The sequence below is a fragment of the Mustela erminea genome, chromosome 16, assembly GCF_009829155.1.
Source record: "Mustela erminea isolate mMusErm1 chromosome 16, mMusErm1.Pri, whole genome shotgun sequence".
NCBI lineage: Eukaryota > Metazoa > Chordata > Mammalia > Carnivora > Mustelidae > Mustela > Mustela erminea.
The window spans coordinates 7,507,740-7,520,673 of record NC_045629.1 but is presented as its reverse complement, the minus strand read 5'-3'; the positions used below and the strand labels follow the sequence as shown (position 1 = coordinate 7,520,673).

Below are 12,934 nucleotides of genomic sequence, written 5' to 3'. Positions count from 1 at the left end.
TGAGAGAAGGAAGAGAAGGGATGTTGAGACACTTGTGAAAACCTGGGGCGTTCTGCTGGCAGACTGATTTCCAGAGAGCATGGTGGGCAGGAGGCTGAGGGGCATCCGATGAAGCCAGATCGTGGAGGTATGCATCCCTGTAGTGTCCAGGATCAGAAGCCAAGTGGGAATACCAGGTTTATTTGGAGAAGTCCTACAAGTCTTGGGCTAGCACTTAAAGAATAATCTTTGAAAAATAATGACCAATGATGGGCGCCTGGGTGGCTCTGTCAGTTAAATGTCTGCCTTTGGCTCCGGTCATGATCCCAGGGTCCTGGGATCCCAACATTGGGCTCCCTGCTCAATGGGGAGCCTGCTTCTCCCTCTGTGCTCTCCCCCACCCTCTCAAATAAATTAAAAAAATTTTTTTAAAAATAAATTAAAAAAAAAATGGGCAGTTGATCCAGAATTTCTACAATGGTGTATAGTGATCTGCACCATGAAGGGAAGAGATCATGGGGCATCAAGTCAGAGGGTCTACTTCTACTCTGACCTTTGCCACTTGTGTGGTCTGGACCAAACAACTTCATCCTCCTAAGCCTTCACGTCCTCATCTGGATGTCAGCCACCTGGAGACCGGCTCAAAGTCATAAATGAGAGAATGTACATGAAAGATATCCGAAGACTAGTTAAGTGCTACTCTAATGCCATTATTATTGCAAGTTTAATTATAATTAGTTATAATTATAATTATGGTGATTATGGATTATGGTGATGGCTACACACCCTGAATAGAGTAAAAAAATCCATTGAACTGTACACTTTAAATGTGTGAATTGTATGGTATTATGAATTATCTCCCAATATAATATTATTAAAATGCTGTTACTTTATATAGACTGTCACCTGAAACAAATGTAACATGGTTATCAATTACAATTAAAACAATTTTTTTAGATGCCATTTTTCAATTTACTTTAAAGGCAGCATGTTGAGCTGCACGAGTCCAGAAGAGCGGGGACGCTGGCCGCAAGTTCTGTTCTGGCTCTAACGTGGTGACCCTCCGTAAGTCATGTGCCTGTGCTGGGCTTCTGGTGGCTGAGTCATTTCTACTTGCTGTGTTGTAAACTTCACGTTCACTGGGCATGGTATTTAATCGGGCATTGTTACTTTTGTTAGCTATGACAAAGGAATTCCATGACTTAGAGCTGAGACACATCAGGGCAAGGAAAGACAGACACGCAGGGAAGAAGAGTAAGGAGACAACACGTGGCGGGAGGAGCAGCGACACACAAGTAACACAGAGTTGCAAGTGGCGAGGGGCAGAGGGCTGTGGGTGCATGATCCAGCACTGGGGTTGTAGTCGGAGCGTGGACAAGCCACCCGACTCCCGAAGGAAACTCTACATCATGGCCCAGAATTGTGTATAACATCTCATATTTAGACAGATTTTCAAGTCTATATCTGAAAAAGGAAGTGTCATGAAAATACTTTGCCGGGGCACCTGGGTCGCTCAGTTCATTAGGCATCTGCCTTCAGCTCAGGTCATGATTCCTGGGTCCTGGAATGGAGTCTCAAGTCGGACTTCCTGCTCAGCAGGGAGTCTGCTTCTCTCTCTGCCTGGGCCCCTGGTTGCATTCTCTCCCTCTCTTTCTCCCAAATAAGTAAATAAAATCTTAAAAAAAAAAAGCAAATACTTCCACAAACATCATGTTATAGTGGGAAATTCAGATGAACATGCCAATCACCTTACACAGCATTTCAGTATGCTCTTGTATATGGGAGTTGGTTGGTACAAAGATCCAGAATGCAAGCTCTTTCCCTGGTTAAAAGCACAAGAAGTGCTCTTCGGCCCAGAGAATGATCATGTTTATAGTCTTTCCTACATGCAACTGTGGAGACATGGTTCTCAAAGTGCATGTGGAGAAACAGACATGAGTAAAGCTTAACTCATTACATTTCAAATTTTATTTGATAGAGAGGATAGTGAGTAAGTGCAGTTAATCCCACATTGGCCCTCACTGTGTTCAATCTGCATATTTCATCTCTTTCCCCGGTTTTGAAATCTAAATACATCTAAAGCCCAGAGGGTATCATGTATTATGCATGCTTCAATATAGCCCTAGGAGTGTGAACTGAAATTTGATGTGAATTTAAATCCTCTATAAACTCACACTTATGAAACTGTCTAAAGTAAGGATGCAACTTCAGAGTGAAGCCAGTTTCTTCTTCGGTTCTGAGGTGATACAAGGAATATGCCCTCCCAGCAAGAAAACGGATAAAAGCCCTCTTTGCTCTCCTAATTGGCCCCTACTCGGAGGTACACTCTGAATTCCTTTCCATACCAGGACAAGGGTCTGGAAAACTCTGATATCCTCAGATGCATTTCTGGAGGTGACACCGTTTCCTCAACCCAGAGAGTTCTCCAAATTAACAATGTGGAGGGGGAAATGCAATATAATCACCATCATCCTTGCTCAAGGCCAGCCAGGGAAACTGCAGCTCGGAAGAGGCTGTGTAAGGGTGGGGGTGGGGAGTGGAGAAAGTGGGGGTAGGTGGGTAGTGAAGGGCTGCAAATCAAGGAAGCATTCCAGCCTCACTGAGGGATAAGACTTCATCAAAGAGCTGGCCTGGAGCACACACTGCCAAGATCTTTTGGCAGTCTCCTGTTACCCTTGCTGCATATGCCCAGAGTAGCCTGGTAGCCACTCTGTCAATGTTGAACTGACCTACCAAGCTTTTGAAAGGCCCTTAGGAAATAATGTTCTTGGTATAACTAAAAGGGGCTGGTGGAACAGATACGGTGCCCTTCTGATGCAATGCAGTAGGCAGTTCAAGCACCACCCATGAAGTGGTCTGGTCAAGTCACAGAACCTAAGCCTCTTCCAGCCTTTGGATATAATATCTAGTTTGCAGAAACTCAGGAAGTAGAGGAACACGTTCAGCGTCATGAGGAAAACGTAAATAAATCTACGATGTAGAGTAATTCCTGGGGCACTGGATCCAGTTTCTTCCCCAAGTTAGAATGTTAAAAAAAAAGATGGAGAGTAGACGAAGTAGTCAGACAGAAACTAAGGAGAAATGATGTGACACAGTCAGTGTTAGGGACTGAATTGGGTCCCCCTCATTTTTAGGTTGAAGTCTTAATACCCACACTTCAGAATGTGACTGTATTTGGACACAGGGTCTTTAAAAGTGGTGATTACAGTAAAAGAAGGCCAGTGGGGTGGGGCCACAATCCAATCTAACTGGTGTCCTTATAAGCAGCAGAAATTTGGACACAAGAAAGACACTGAAGATACGTGTGCACCCAGAGGAGGAACACGGTAGGGCAAAGAAGCGAGCTGAGTGCTGAGCCAGAGAGAGACGCCAGGAGAAGCCAAACTTGCTGACACCTTGATCTTGAACGTTTAGCCTTCAAACTGTGAGAAAATAAAGTTCTGTTGTTTAAACCACCCAGTTGGTGGTATTTGGTATGGCATCTCTAGCAAATGAATAGAGAGGTTAAGTGATGCTAAAATTGTGTTAACTTTGTTGGGTATGACGAAAGCATTGCTATTATTACATGGAAATTATGTTTTAAATGTGCTTATTATAAGGTTATTAGATTTCTTAAGAGTAACATTTTTATTTTAACTGTCCTTAGTAAATAACATTTGTAGTGAAGCTTCCTATCATTGTCCCAAAGCAATTAGTTAGAACTATGGAAACTCTAATGGACAAGGCCTCCTTCTTTGATCACAAGCAAGAGTAAGCCCTCACCCAGGGCTGCAGAAGCCCCCCACCACTCTGTTCCAGTCTACTGGGGTTCTCCTAATCTGCTCTGTTTATCTGGCCACAGATCTTACAGACATTAGGCCTGAATGACTATTTGTTAGTTGACGAACTAATTTTCCACCAATTAGAGCAGATTGGTAGTGAAATGTGTTAATGTACATGCAAATTAAGGATAATAAAAGTGTAGAAAATCTGTGTTCCTAAGTAACCAGCTAGACTTCTGTAGTCCTTACAGGTCTGTCTAGGCAAATTTTTTGCTATGTTTCTTTTTACAAATTCTACCTTCCCACATAGAAAATTCTCCATGATCCCTTAGAAGCATTGGGTCCTCAAACTTTGCCTTATGTCCATTATTAGATGTTTCCATCCTGTGATGATACCAAGTTTCCATCCCATTTAAACTTTTTAGATTGTAAGTGATTTGACTTTCTGAAAGCCTCGAGCATCAGAGTTATAAACACAGCCTTTGTGCATATTATTTCCCTCTGGCCCTTCTTCCTTAGTACTTTTGGGGCTTGCTAAATGTCCTGAAGTTTTCCTGTTCATAGGAAAATGCTGAATATTAAGATGTTGGATACTAAAAGGAACCTTAAGTTAGATCCTCTGACTTCATTTCCTATTGGAGATTGTCTCTTTCCTTGAAGTTTGGTCTTGTCTTTCTGAAATTTTTTTAAGAGTGAACAGTTTTTCTAAGAAAAAACATTGCTAAGTGGTTGAACGTCATATTTACTTTCATATAGACTGTTTCCTACAAAAATGCAGTAATACTTCACACTTATATTTAGGTTATAGATGAGAGGGAAGCAAAACTTTTCTGTAAAGGACCAGAGAGTCAGTACTGTCGTCTTTGCAGGCCATATGGTCTCTATAGCAACATCTCAGCTCTGCCTCTATTGGTGTAAAAGCAGTCACAGACATCATGTCACTGAATGAATGTAGCTGTGTTCCAATGAAACTTTATGGACATTGAAATTCAAATTTCATAACATTTTCATATGTCATGAAATATTCTTTTCCTTTTGATTTTTCCCCCCAACAATTAAAAAAATGTAAATATTGAGCTTCTCAGTTGGTGACCACATCTAGATGCTAGGAGAGCAGTGTCCCCACAGAGTGCACGGAAGCTCCATGTCCCTCCCCCATGCCTTTCCCTCAGCATCTCTTCCACTGGGCTGTGGCTGACTTACTGACCTCCCCCGTGCAAGAAGGAATGCTGCTAGCACACTGCCTTTGGATTTGAACTAGAATTCTTCCCTGAGTCCCCAACATGCCAGCAGCCCTAGCCCATCAAGACTTTGGTTGAGCCAAGTTTCCACAATCCTGTGAGCCAATTCCTCAAAATAAATTTCTCTCTCTCTCTCTCCCTTTCTACACACACACACACACTCGCGCGCGCGCACACACACACACACACACACACACACAGAGTAATTTTTTAAAAATGTAATAACCATTTTTGGTGTGCAGGTCATACAAAGCCAGGCAGCAGTCTGGATGTGGCCCAGGCAACCTAGTTTGCTAACCTCTGTAGTAAATATATAGAAAATCTCAGTAGATTGTTTATAGTTTTAGAAAAGAGTGCAGATTCTAGGACAGTAATATCCCATTGATTATGCCAAAGAATCTGCCACCAGAACCTCATGAGAATTTAGTACACAGGACAACAAGCCGCATTTCATAAAGAGCCTAACAAATTCTTTCTTCCTCCAGCCCAGACCAATCCCTTCATTTCAAAACACATCAAACCAGCATCTACTCACCACCACAGCTGGAGCTTTTGTGGACATGAAAGAGTTTAAGGTTTAGAGTAGAGTCCGGAGTCCCCTCTTCTGCTCCCTCTGTTTCCTCTGCAATCTTCTCCCAGTCCATACATGGTGCCCCTGTCTACCCACATCTGAGGAATCACCTTGATTCCTCTCTCTGCTGCTCAGTCACTGGCAAGCTTGCCACTCTGGAGTGGACGTCGGGTCTACCCACTTCTCTCCAAGTCCACTGCCTGCCCAGCCCAGGTGGGCACCGTCTTTTGCACGGACCGCTACAGTGAGCTCTAATCTCCTTGCACTTTATTACCCACAGATTTTCCAAGACAGTGGCAAGAGTTGAGTAGTTGCAATAAAGACCACGTGACCCGTAAACACTAAAATATTTACCGATTAAATACAGTCCACATTTTGTGAGTTCCTTTCTGTGGCCTTCAGTGACAATCTACGACACCGGAAGAGAATCTGAACTCTTTATCAGAGCCTACTTTTTCTAAATATGGCTTCCAAATAATGCAGTTTCTCCTTTATCTATATGAGCAAAGGTAGTAGTCATCACACCTTACATTTAATTTGTGAAATGATTCTGTGGATATTTTAAGATCCCCTTTTATCCATGGGGAACTCAGACTCACAGAGCTTGTGTGATACGCCCAACTCCCCCAAATCAGCCCCCAAACAGACTTGAATATAGATCATTCGGCTCTAGGCTCAGGTCCATCCCACCACCCCACAGGGCCTTGCTCTTGACACCATAGCTGTGCACGGGCCACAGTTAGACAGGTTTGGGTTATTTTTGGATACCCTTCTGTAAATGCCTCTGGAGTCCTTTTTCTAGCAGGGCTGCTTCTGATTAGAATGGAAACTCCAATGTACTACCTTGGTTCCATGCTCCCTTAGTGTTCCCAAGACAGTCTCTGGGGGCTGAGCTGATGGAATGTTTTTGTCTGCTGTTCCCAGGGTATATGTGGGAGAATCTCTGGTCCTCAAGGTTCTGGTTTTCTACAATTTGTGCCAGAATAGCTACTGAAGTTGAAGTTCCCATCCCCCCTTGGCATAAAATGTTAATTAGCTAGATATTTAGAACAAACATCTCAAACTGAAAAAATTTCAAGTAACTGAAATGTTTAATGGTTATGCATTTTGGCCTCCCTGTAGTACCACAGCTCCTTGACAATCTTTTTGTGAGACAATATAAGGTGGTTAGATACAGAGATCCAGAAATAAAACCCCCATCCTAAGGGATACATTAAAAGGCTCACAGAGCATCTGACTCTTGATTTTGGCTCAAATCTTGATCTCACAGTCCTGGGATCAAGCACTGTGTCATTGGGCTCAATGACTCAATGGGGAGTCTGCTTGAGGATTTTTCTCTCTCCCTCTGCCCCTTCTTTCCGCTCGTGCGTTCTGTTTCTCTAAAATAAGTAAATCTTAAAAAAAAAAAAAAGTTCATAGATGACTAGTTTTTTTTTTTTTTTTTAAAGGTTTTATTTATTTATTTGACATAAAGAAAGAGAGAGAACAGGATCAGGGTAGCAGAGGGAGGGATAGAAGCAGGCTCTTGGCTAAGGAGGGAGCTAGACGTGGGGATCAGGTCACAAGATCATGACATGGCAACATGACCTGACCCAAGGGAAGGCACTTAACTGACAGAACCACCCAGGCACCCTGACAACCAGTTTCCATTAAGAAAACATAATCTCTGTATATGTAGCTCCTGATTCTTAAAATACATATGATATATTTTAAATAAATGTATGCTCTATCTAAATTAGTATTTATAGTTTTTTGGGGGGTAGAGGGAGAGAGAGAGAATCTTAAGTGGGATGTGGGGCTTGATTTCATGACCCTGAGATTATGACCTGAGCCAAAATCAAGAGTTGGACGCTGAACTGACTGAGCCACCTAGGTGCCCCATAAATTAGTATTTATAGTTTTAATACATTCATGATTTTGAATACATCATTGAAGGTTAAAGAAATAAACACTTTTTCTCATTTATGACATTTGTTTAATATGCCCAGGTGAGTTTTTCACTTTCTTAGATTTTGCAGAATTATACCTTTTTCATACTTCTTTGCATCCTCTCATTCACCCTCTTTTGGCCCCAATTTATTCAACATCATCTGGTCATAATGTTCAGATGTTTTTGTTACTAAGTACTTCATTTCACCAAAAGAATAGCACAGTCTAATTAGTCATTTAAAGGGCCAGAAGTAATTTAACTTCTCCAACAAAGCCTTAGCTCTCATAGGAATTTGATAAATTCCAGTTTGTTGCATAACCAGATCCTACAATTCTTGTGCCTTGACTTAAATCTGCCCACAAACTGTAAGGAGTACAGTCTCCCTAGAATTTGGAGGTCAGACCAGTGAAGCCCAGCCTCATGATGCTGAGGAACTAAAGGCTGAGGTACATCTGTGGCCTTGGGGACACAGATCGGAGGTGCTGTCCTGCTCTCTCAGGCTAGGAGAGGCCTGTGTATCCCAGAAACAACCTTCCTGCCTCTAAGACTACTATTCTCACCTTCTATTTAGAACAGAATCTAATTGTTTCCCTATACTAGTGCAGTCTTTTTTTAATTTAATTTTTTATTTGAGAGAGAGAGAGAGTGAGCAGGCAAGCACACACGAGTGGGGGGGTGCAGAAGGAGAAGCAAACTCCCCACTGAGCAGGGAGTCCGATGCAGGACTTGATCCCAGGATCCTGAGATCATGACCTGAACTGAAGGCAGACACTTAAATCACTTAATCAGCGAAGCCACCCAGGCACCCCTAGTGCAGTCTTTTAAAAAAGAAACAAATGCGTAAGTCAAAATAAAAGTGTGGCTTGTAATAGAAAATTTTAATATGAATATTAGTTATATTTGAAGCATTCATGGAGAGAATGTTAAAATTATTCCTAGCCAACACACAGATTCTCCTCTGCAAAAATGAACCAGCTGTCCCTTCCAGGGAATGCTGGTAGACTTTTTAAAGTATTTCCTAGTACTGTTTTCTTATTGGCAACATCTTGTAATAAACCATACTGGTATGACACCAAGTAGTCAGTTGTGGACTTTACTGAGAGCAAACTATTTTGAATATAATTCTTTCTGTTACTAAATTTTATTTATTTTGTGGTCTATAAAACACAAAAATTTTAGCAAAATATGAATTCATAGATGTATTAAGTAATATTTTCATAGGTATTAAGTCATAGGTATAGGCTTTTTATATATTTAAAAAAAAAAACCCTTTTCAGAACCCTGTTTGAATGGTAAAAATCTTAGTATCTGTACCAGATAAAAATATATCAAAATATAAGTGTTGAAAATAAAATTATACATGTTCAGGGGCCTAAAATAATGATGGATACATATTAGAGGAATAATGATAATAGGTCCCATTTACTGAATGCTCTCTTGAAACTTATGCTGCACATTTCTTATTATAAAGTAAGTGTAATTATTCCTATTATACATTTTCAGAATTGGAGGCTCAGAAAACTAAGTGAGCAAAATAAAAATTCAAGCTCAGTTTTCTTTCATCCCAATGCTCGTGTTTTTTACACTATGTAACTGCAATGCGAAGCATAAAGAGTTGCAAGGATCATAACATACTTCTTTTCCTTCTAACATTTTTAAACTCATAAAACATACAGTACACTTTACAGTTGTAAATGGCAAGGTTTTTTTTAAATGGCAAGATTTTTAATGTTAGTTTTCTCAGTTATATTGGAAACAAGTGATTTAATAGAAAGATGAAAATATGATCCAAAGATAGAAAGAAGAAAAAGAAAGAAAAGAAAAAAGAAAGAAAGAAAAGAAACTTAATTCAGGAAAAATATCTTTAAGAAAAAAGACAACAGATCAGGGCAGACCACAGTTCTTTGCACCAACCAAAAAAGTCAGAAAAATAACTAGAATCAGATTTCTAAAGACATCAAAGAGCTATGGAAGCAAAAAGATTAAATTAAAATTTCTGAGAGGCACAGCTCTTCAAAAGTGAGAAGTCTGTCATCAGGTGTTTTTTCCCCTTGAGGGCATTTGCTGACTCTAGGCTTGGGTTGAGAATATAAAGGGACTCCATAGTCTCATGTGGGACAGCCAGTCCCCATGTGTAACAAGACCATTCTCAAACACATAACTGGCCTCCTCCAGGCATTTACCAGATGTGAAAGCCACCTGGGTAAGGTGGGTGCAGAAAGCAAGCTCAAAACTTCTGAAGGGGACACCGAGTGTCTCAGTCTTTCAAGACGGAGGAAATAGAAACCCACTAGGCTCTAACTCTGAAGCCCAGGAGAAAACACTTGAGGAATGGGAAAAAGCCAGAGGTTGCCTATTTCTTATTAAAATTGCAACTGGCCCCAATCTTTTCAATACCTATTAGTACTGAAGTGGACAGCTTCTCACCCTCACACAGGAAACCCGTCCAAGGGAGAGTCCTTGCTGGGGAACCATATTACCTGAACAAACACAGTTTCTTTATATACGATGTGTACATACAATACATGTCAGGAGGTATGTGAAGAGACAGAAAAATATGACAGAAGAAACAAATAATAGATACAGATTCACAAACAATATCAATATTGGATTTAGTAGATAAGAATTTGATGCACAAAACTGATGAAAAGATGAAGAATTTCACCAGAGAATTTAAATGTATTAAAAAGAATCAAATAGACATAATACATTGTGAACAAAACACTTTCTGAAATTAACAGCTCTCTAGATGGCTTGATGGAATCCTAGGCACAGCAGAAGACAGGTTAAATAAAATAATACACAGGTCAAAAGAAAGTATTCGAAGGGAAGAAGAGAGAGAGACCAAACAAACAGATAAAACAGAGTATAGAATAAGAGACACAAGGGAGGAAAGGCCAAATCTAACATATGTAGAACTTTTTTTTATTAAATATTTTATTTCTTATTTGACAGAGAGAGAGAGAGGCAGCGAGAGCAGGAACACAAGAATGGGGAGTAGGAGAGGGAGAAGCAGGCTTCCTGAAGAGCAGGGAGCCCCATGTGGGGTTCAATCCTAAACAACTAAGCCACCCTGGTACCCCTGTAGAATTTGAGTCCCAGAAGCAGGAGAGAAAGAGAGAAAGCAGGCAAGAAGTTGTTGAGTGAACATTTCCCAAAACTGATGAATGATATCAATCTACAGATAAAAAAGCTCAGTGCATTGAAAGCAGGACAGATGCAAAACCACACAATTTGTGGCAAGTCAAAAACAAAGAGAAGAATTTTAAATCAGTCAGAGGAAAAGCCATATTACCTTCAGGACTTTTCAACAGAACCTACAGAAGTCAGAAGACAACGTTTTGAGAACATAAAGGCAAGGCACAGACTGGGATGTGCAAAACATACGGACACATGCACATTTTTGACAATAACTTATATCCAGAATATACAAAGAACTCTCATGAATGAAAAAGAAGACAAATACCACAATGGAAAAAGATGAAGAAGCCAACAAAAAGAAAAGAAGCCAACAAAAAGATGCTCGACATCATTAGCAATTAGAGAAATAGAATTTTAAAAAAGATTTTTAAAAAAATTTAACAGAGGGAATGGGAGAGGGAGAAGCAGGCTTCCCACTGAGCACAGGGCCCAATGTAGGACTTGATTCCAGAACCCTGGGATCATAATCTTGAGCCAAAGGCAGACACTTAACCAAAGGAGCCACCCAAGCAACCTAAAAAAACCAACCAAACAAACAAAAAAACAAACCTAAAACCATAATGAATTAGCAAAACACTGCCACCAGAATGACTAAAACTAAATAGGTGGACAATGGTAAGTGTTGGTGAGGTCACAAAGCAATATATTACTGGTCGGGTTGTAAATTAGTTCGGAGTGTAAAAACAGTTTGAAAAACAGTATCTCCTAAAGCTAAACATATTTACCCAGCAATTTCACTCCTGGGCTTCCAACAGAAATAAGGCTTATGTTTGTCAAAAGACTTGAATAAGAATACTAATATTAGCATTATTCATAATAGCCCCATACTAGAAACAATTCAAATATCCTTCAACAGAAGGAATAGATAAATAAAACAGATGAAATAGACGAGTAACTGTACTGTGTTAACACAAAGGAACACTGCACAGCCCTGAAACATCACAATACACAAAACAACAAGAGAATCTCTAAAAAATAACGCTGAGCTAAAGAACCAGATGCAAAGAATATATACTATATAATTCCTAAGAAAAGGCCCAGCTAATACAGGTGACCCTTGAACAATATCGGGGGTTGGGCTGCTGGCTGTCCCCATGCAGCTGAAAATTTGCCTATAACTTTCAACTGCCCGCAAACTTAACTATAGAGCCTACCGTTGCCTGGATGCCTTACTGATAACATAAACAGTTGGTTTATGCACGTTTTATGTTATATGTATTATACACTGTATTCTTATCATAAAGTAAGCTAGAGAAAATAAAATGTTATTAAAAAATCAGAAGGAAAATTCTTCTATAGTAGTATAATACATAAAAAAATAAAATCCATGTATAAGCTGACCCAAGCAGTTCAAACCTGTTTTTCAGGGTCAACTGTATATAGTTTGAAAACTAATGAGAGTGGTTATCTGTGGGAGTAATGACTGGGAGAAAGAAAGAGGGGGTCTTATGGATACGAGCTGAAATTATCCGATATCTTGATCTAGAGCAGTGGTGAGTGATCTTGCCCCCCAGGAAACATTTGGCAATGTCTGGAGACATGTTTTGTTGTCACATCTAGGAAAGGGTGCTACTGGCATCTAGGGACAGGGATGCTGCTAAACATCTTACAATGCACAGGACAGTCTCCCAAATAGGCAGGTATTTAGTTCATAATGTCGATAATGTTGAGGTTGAGAAATGCTCATCTAGATGATAGGAAGTTACACGGGGCTATACTCATGTAAGGTTGATTAAGTTGTATACTGAAGATGTGTACACTTTACTATTTAAGTTATAACTCAAATAAAGAAGGGTAAAAGTAATAACATCACAAAAGTACTTATAACTCCGCCCTGAAATTTAACAAACTTATATAGAAACTCTGTTGCAGTTTTATGTGTAAGTCTAATTCATTAGCATCCTAATGACCTGAATTTGCCAGGAATTACACAAGTTAGGAAGAATGGAACCCTTTAGTTCTCATCCCCATTAAATGTCAAGAAGTATCTATACTTCCCGGTGTAGCAAGAAGATGTATGAATTAGTAACTGGGTTATTTGCTAGGAAAGGATATTTGTATAAACACAATAAAGGTGTATGTAATGTCTGGGATTTTCTTGGAGCCATTCTGCTGAACTGGCTTGGGAGATCGCTGCAAAACTGCTCTCTACTTAATGCCCTGTATTTCTGTCCAGAAGATACAGAAAAATATATGTGTACTTTTAAGCAACAGTCTAACCTTTGTTCCCAAGATAATAACATTTTGCCAC

The 12,934-nt window shown here is 40.0% G+C and overlaps 1 protein-coding gene across 6 annotated transcripts in view; it reads right to left on the bottom strand.

The window, feature by feature from the left end:
* The window catches only part of RGS20 (regulator of G protein signaling 20), a 75,482-nt gene that overhangs the window by 32,686 nt on the left and 29,862 nt on the right, over positions 1 to 12,934 (bottom strand). Inside the window, exon 1 of one of the 6 annotated variants that reach the window (XM_032316078.1) lies at positions 1,484 to 1,513. The exons of the other annotated variants lie outside the window; for them this stretch is intronic. The gene's annotated coding sequence lies outside the window, so the exon portion shown is untranslated. Of the gene's footprint in view, positions 1 to 1,483; positions 1,514 to 12,934 lie in introns of those variants that run through there. 6 annotated transcript variants of the gene reach the window in all.